Source organism: Oncorhynchus tshawytscha, linkage group LG05 (genome assembly GCF_018296145.1).
Source record: "Oncorhynchus tshawytscha isolate Ot180627B linkage group LG05, Otsh_v2.0, whole genome shotgun sequence".
NCBI lineage: Eukaryota > Metazoa > Chordata > Actinopteri > Salmoniformes > Salmonidae > Oncorhynchus > Oncorhynchus tshawytscha.
Genome location: NC_056433.1, coordinates 33,581,998 through 33,589,339, shown reverse-complemented (window position 1 = coordinate 33,589,339; position 7,342 = coordinate 33,581,998). Strand labels below are relative to the sequence as shown.

General features: G+C 39.7%; 1 long non-coding RNA gene across 1 annotated transcript; it reads right to left on the bottom strand.

Annotated features, from left to right (window-relative positions):
- Nucleotides 1–1,790: 1,790 nt before the first annotated feature.
- LOC112251762 lies at nt 1,791–2,905 on the bottom strand. The gene is made up of 2 exons (XR_002953707.2): nt 2,406–2,905; nt 1,791–2,107 (listed from the first exon to the last, which is right to left on the bottom strand). It is a non-coding gene; the product is annotated as an uncharacterized LOC112251762 (long non-coding RNA).
- Between the last annotated feature and the right edge of the window lie 4,437 nt (nt 2,906–7,342).

Here is a 7,342-nt window from a genome sequence, read left to right as displayed (position 1 = left end):
GGCTAACACGGTCACATCAAACATCCATACCTAATGATGCGCGATTTCACCTGGCATAAAAAATGTACTCTCTAGACAGGACAATGTTCAGAAGAGCTTGCCAACTACAAAGCTAACACAATCACTTCAAACTGAAGCTGGAATGACAGCAAACTAGCTACATTTACAGTTTTTCTATTGACATTTCTTTGTATACAGTATATACATCAAACTTATGTTGATTTGTGATTTCGGCTGGCGGTGAAAAGCTGGCTGCCTGTCTGTCTCGTCTCGACTCCCGACATGTTCATTACTATGGGACAGCTGGAGATCGAATTTCCATATTGAAACTATGTTGCAAATCTTCGCTGTTGAAAACCAATTGCTAGTCTAAAGGAAATGGGAGATAATGTCCAGATGCTTTTTACAGTGGAGATCAAGTTTATAAATTGCCTGGCTGAGCTGATGAGACAGTGGTTTGCACAGAAGGATGGATCATAGATTTAGCTGCAGGTAACTTCTGGAAAAAAACTGGTTTTAACCAATCAGTATCCAGAGTTAGACCCACCTGTTGTATGAAATAACAAGTAACCTATTGCAATAACATGTTCTTATCTTACCAGCACTGTTTACAGTAGTGCCTGTGCATATGAAACTCCAACTCCTTGCCACCCTGAATGCACTACACTACAGACCTAGATTCTTTGGGTAGTCAAGTGAACAGAGAAACAACAAAAGTTCCTACCAATTTATCCTCACAATACCTCTGCATTCCTGGAAGAGGCTTTCTGGCCTAGTTTAGGAGGATTAGCAGAAGACCGCACAGCCCACGTTATCTTAGTGCAGTTTGTCTCCTCTCCCTAGAGAGAGAGAGAGAGAGCAGTGCCCATAACTCAGAACAGTAATTGTCTTTGCATCCAGCAGGCCTACCAAGGGGTGTGAGCAAACCCCACTCCAACTCCAACCCCTTGTGTCTCTTTATCCCAGCTTTCAATAGGGATGAAGGATTCATAATTCTGGTAAGTATCAGACTCTCAACAGCCAGGATTTAGTTTAGAGGAGATGAATCAAATGATGTCCTGGGTATAAAAAGATAACATACACAAAGAGAGAGAGCAAGTGCCTAGATTTTGCCTCCAATTTGTATCTACATCACGCAACCTAGAGTATGATCAAATCGAGTCCCTCAAATCCACATCAAATTGATGCTAATAGCAGAATTATTGACTTGACCCCAGCTTTTCACTCCTCATTGGATACAGTGATGCACCCATCCAGGTCACCCGTGATTCAAGTCAGTATCCGAGGTCCATCTATGTCTGCGGATGTCAGGAGATGAAGTGGAAACCAGCACTATTGACAACGTTGAGTGCTGTTATCTTGAAGTAGGTTTTGGTTTTGCTGGATGGATGGGGATGGCAGATGGGTGTAAGCATCTGCCTCTGATTCTAAAGTTGCAATTTCAAATCTAGTGATAGAATTTTTTTGTTTGTTTTAAGCCTATCCCAAACCTTAACCCTTACCTTAGCCATTTGGAATTAATGCCTAACTTTAAGAAGTTTGAGTTAATGCCAGAACTTAACCCTAACCTTTAAGTTTCATCATTAACTCTGAATTTCTATCTTAAAAACGTTGAAACAACTTTGAAATTTGACATTTGAGAAACATGTATTAAAGTCAAATTCTGACGTGATATTGTGAGAGCTGGTAGGATGCAACATCGGGGGGCCTCTCTAACCTCAAGGCTACCTGACATACCACTACTATTTCCTGATTTATTTGTTAAAACATGTAGATACAATGCGTTTATATAAAAAGGAAAACACAAAGAAGTTTAATTCCATTGTGGTCCTCTTTTTTTGAACCAAAATACATTATTCATCAATGAACAACAACTTAAAGATGGAAAAGGAATGGAGTTGAGTCAGTTTGTAAAATTCAGTATGGCTTGAGAGGAGGGCGGATCGATGGTACGGTACAGCCAGGGAGAAAGTCCGTCAGTCAGACAAGCCAGAAGATCTTCATCAGGGCCCATCGCTTTGCCCGACGTTCCCAGTTCCTCCATAGTAGCCTCTTCATCGTAAGTAGCTGACCCACCTGGGTGATGCTTCAGCTGGTGATGCTTCAGCTGTAAAGCGTCAGAAATGCAACCACACATCAGCAGTGGTCAGAAACAGTCTCTCTGCCTCTTTGACACCGCAGTCTCCACCTTCCAAAAGGCATGTGAAACCAAAAAGCCGTAGCTGCTGCTGCATGTTTTAAATGCAAACATTAGCCACCCAGCTAGCTAGCTAGCCAAAGCAAACAAACACATTTAACATTGAATACATGTAACTTTGACATTGAAGACCACACTATTTATGTGATCAAAACAGAGATTGAAAAAAAAGTTGGTTAATATTTTTTTTATAAAAAAAAAACAGTACCAGACCCTGCCACGACACCTCTGTTGAATCCACAGGGTCTGCATCCCTCCACCGTTAGACACACAAACTTCATCTAACAACCCTTCCACAAAGCAAAGCAATCCCTCTGGCCACAAAACGAGCCAAGAATCCGCAAACGAGCCAAGACCCCCAGCTTGCTCGGCGAAAAGTTCACTCACTCTTTTTCGGCCGATGTGACTGTAGTGCACACAGCCTCTTTCCAATTGTGCCTGTTTTCATTTAGCTCTCTTCTTTCCCTCTCTTCGTCCCAAAACAACCCGATCAGCACTCTGCGCAATTACAAAACGGATTGAGGAAGCAGGAGCCTGATTTAGCAGACTGCAGGGACTGCCACTTTCTATTATCTTTGGATCTGTGATGATTTATGCTTTGTGTGTGGGTCTCTCTCTCTCTCACTCTCGATCCTCACATGCTACGATCTCTCCTCTCTTCTCTCCTTTCCCCTATAGAGTTTTTCCAGGCCGGGCCTCCAGCCCAGACTCCACAATACCAGATGTCTGATTCTGAACAAACGGAACCACCAAGGAGGAAGTCCTTGGTAGAGAATCAGAGCATGTAAGCTGAGATAGTGTTTGATAAGCTTCATACAGCACAGGGGAAGTAAACAATGGGAATGGGGATGGAAAGCTGAGACATAAGAGGGTGTTCTCTCTAAGGGATCTTTGCACAGTATGAACAATTTACCCAATTATTATTCTATATACGGTTACAGACAGAAGGGTCCTGGTATGTTAGTACACCCGCTCAGTGTCACAAGATGGCTTGTAATGGAAAACATTTTCAGAGTACTTGTTTCATATCTCAAGGGTACATACATATTATGTAGAATAATGGTCAATTCTATGTGTGAAACTGTAATCAAAGTATTCTTAGTGCATGTATTCACACGTTTCTGTATCAGGTGTCGAAAAAAGACACAAAATTGTTTATCCTACTTGTCTTATTATCTTAAGGGTACACATTGTGTTAAATGGTAACAAATAATATTTTTGTTTCTGTAATCAATGTGTTGTAAATGCTTGTACACTAAAAAAGACACACAGCAGTGTATTTGATTTATATCTCAAGGGCACAAAAACCGCTCACTATTTAGACTGATTACAGATTCACAAATGCAAATTTGTCTTAAAGTCTTATTAGATCTATGTACACATTTTTAGGGAGGTCTGAGAAGAAACATCAAACTGTGTAGACTATTAGAAATACATTTGAAAGGTTCAAACATTGAAATGAATGACAAATGTAATTTGTGTGATTTCTCTAACCAATATAGGTTAAACCTCGCTCTATACATTTGACACACACACCTCCAAATGTCCACTGAGATCTGTGACCTAAAGTTGAAAAAGATTTTTAGATTTGAGCCATTGGCATCCTAAACCCTACTACCCACAAGGCCTATCTTACTTCCTGTTCCTTCCAGGCAACCAGCCCTACCCAGCAGGCCATGCTATTCCAGTAATTGAGTGAGTAATGGACTTATTCCACTGAGTGCACTTTATACCAGGCTGTAAATCCCAAGGCAAAATGGCAGATCAGAAGAAAAAAGGTAAGAAAAGAAATAAAAGCTAAATAAATTCCAGAGTACTGCTATTCACGCACAATAAATCCAACAAAGGTCTCAGTCAGTTTGTGTCAATCCAGCATTGTCACTCTTCTGGCTGACGGTCAGCAGCCATCTGCGGCTTTCTGTGGTCGTCTGGAGTTATTTGCTAACAAGACAGTGGGTAAGTATCTGGAATGTATCCTGATGATCATAATCAATTTTATTTCCCTCTCTTTTCCTTTGTTAACTCCTAAAAGTCTAAGCTAACACATGGAATTGTTATATGTTCATACCATGGATCATTTAGCTATTTGATTTGGAATTTTTAGACCCCTGTAGGTATCAAGAAAACTATATATTTGATCAAATATTGAATTTGGCCTTTAGTGCTAAAGCCCATAGAAATGCATTGAATAACATATTCATACGCGGCAAAATAGACAGTAAAACAATTACTCTTAAGAATAAAGGTTTTGAAGTTGTCTGTCCTATATCTAGGAGATATAAGAAAACTCAGGAATTATTATAACTTCAGAATATATTCATACCCTTTGACATAATTGTATGTGTGGGGTACAGAGATGAGGTATTCATTTAAATATCATGTTAAATACTATAATTGCACACAGACTGAGTCAATGCAACTAAAATATGCAACATGTTAAATTCATTTTTAATCCTGAATGTATTTAAGCTTGCCATAACAAAGGGATTGAATACTTATTGACTCAAGACATTTCAGCTTTTCATTCGTAATTCGCAAACATACAGTTGAAGTCGGAAGTTTACATACACCTAAGCCAAATACATTTAAACTCAGTTTTTCACCATTCCTAACATTTAATCCTAGTAAACAATCCCTGTTTTAGGTTAAATAGGATCACCATTTTATTTTAGGAATGTGAAATGTCAGAATAATAGTAGAGAGAATTATTTTTTTCAGCTTTTATTTCTTTCACATTCCCAGTGGGTCAGAAGTTTACATACACTCAATTAGTATTTTGTAGCGTAGCCATTAAATTGTTTTCCTTGGGTCAAATGTTTTGGGTAGCCTTCCACAAGCTTCCTACAATGAGTTGGGTGAGATGTTGCTTCAATATGTCCTCATAATTGACCAGTTCCTCCTGCAGCAAAGCACTCCCACAAAATGATGCTGCCACCCCCTTGCTTCACGGTTAGGATTGTGTTCTTCGGCTTGCAAGCCTCCCCCTTTTTCCTCCAAACATATTATGGCCAAACAGTTCTATTTTTGTTTCGTCGGACCAGAGGACATTTCTCCAAAAAGTACAATCTTTGTCCCCATGTGCAGTTGCAAACCGTAGTCTGACTTTTTTATTGCAGAGTTGGAGCAGTGGCTTCTTCCTTGCTGAGCAGACTTTGAGGTTATTTTTTATTTTACCTTTATTTAACTAGGCATGTCAGTTAAGAACAAATTCTTATTTGTTCTAGGAACAGTGGGTTAACTGCCTGTTCAGGGGCAGAACGACAGATTTTTACCTTATCAGCTCAGGGGTTTGAACTTGCAACCTTCCGGTTACTAGTCCAACGCTCTAACCACTAGGCTACCCTGCCGCCTGTCGATATAGGACTTGTTTTACTGTGGATATAGATACTTTTGTGCCTGTTTCCTCCAGCATCTTCACAAGGTCCTTTGCTGTTGTTTAGGGATTGATTTGCACTTTTCACACCAACGTACGTTCATCTCTAGGAGACAGAAAGCGTCTCCTTCCTGAGCGGTATGATGGCTGCGTGGTTCCATGGTGTTTATACTTGCGTACTATTGTTTGTACAGATGAACGTATTACCTTCAGGTGTTTGGAAATTGCTCCCAAGGATGAACCAGACTTGTCTACAAATGATTTTAATAAATCCACAGCTACCTCTCCAATTGACTCAAAAGATGTCATTTAGCCTATCAGAAGCTTCTAAAGCATTTTCTGGAATTTTCCAAGCTGTTTAAAGGCACAGTCAACTTAGTGTATGTAAACTTCTGACCCACTGGAATTGTGATACAGTGTTGGAAAAATTACTTGTGTCATGCGACTTGACCAAACTATAGTTTGTTCACAAGAAATGTGTGGAGTGTTTGAAAAACGAGTTTAATGACTCCAACCTAAGTGTATGTAAACTTCCGACTTCAACTGTAATTCCACTTGGACATTATGGAGTATTGTATGTAGGTCAGTGTCACAATTTCTCAATTTAGTCAATTTTAAATTCAGACTAAAACACAACCAATTATGGAAAAAGTCAAGGGGTCTGAATACTTTCTGAAGGCACAGTAATTTAACCCTCTTCCATACATACATCCATACATATATATTTTTTAAACCGGTACTGACGAGTCCTGTGACACTTGTGGGGGGATGCAGAACAAACAAAACAGAGAGCACCATCGTGTTCGTGAGAGTCTCATCTTTCCATAGAGTGGTTTGTAGGTCATATTACTGTTCAGACGCTACAGAGATTTGTGTGAGAAGACCCATTTTCTGGATGTTTCCTGGTCTGACAAACAGCGCTGTAGCCCTGCAACTTTCCACCGCAGTTGCGGAAGGCCGACATAGGCGGACGCGGTGGCTTGAGATGCTGAAACATCAAGTGACTCATAAGTTATCTACTCGCACTTTTATCGATGAACTAACCTGTTTGTTTTTGTTGACAGAAATTCTGAAAGTAGCTCTCACAATCCCCGGAAGTTGTGTACTTCGTCATCACGTCATTGTTCTCGAACATCTGTAGTGTGCACAAAGAGAATAAGAAAATCTCTGTGGTGTTAATGAGCTGTGCACATGCTTGGCCTCCAACCTCATTGGACAATGCTGTGCTGATCTGATCCCGTCTCCCACTTTAACCTTGCAACCTTATCCACCTGTCAATTGTCCCTCACACGTGGTCGTGGCTAATTCCTGTTTTGTACAGACTAATATGGCAAGCAAGGAATTGTGATAGTATAATTCATACAATGGACAGTTATAACCTATTTAGAGTATATGTAAGTATCACATGACCGACTCCTTTAAAGTCATGTAATTATTTTATACAGTGCATTAAGAAAGTAATCAGACCCCTTGACTTTTTCCACATTTTGTTACATTGCATCCTTTTTCTAAAATGGGTAAAATATTTTCTCTTCTTAATCAATCTACACACAATACCCCAAAAAGCAAAAACAGGTTGAGAAATTTCTGAAAATGTATTAAAAATAAAAACAGAAAAACCTTTTTTATATACGTTTTCAGACCCTTTGCTATGAGACTCGAAATTGAGCTCAGGTGCATCCTGTTTCCATTGATCATCCTTGAGATGTTTCTACAACTTGATTGGAGTCCACCTGTGGTCAATTCAATTGATTGGACATGATTTGGAAAGG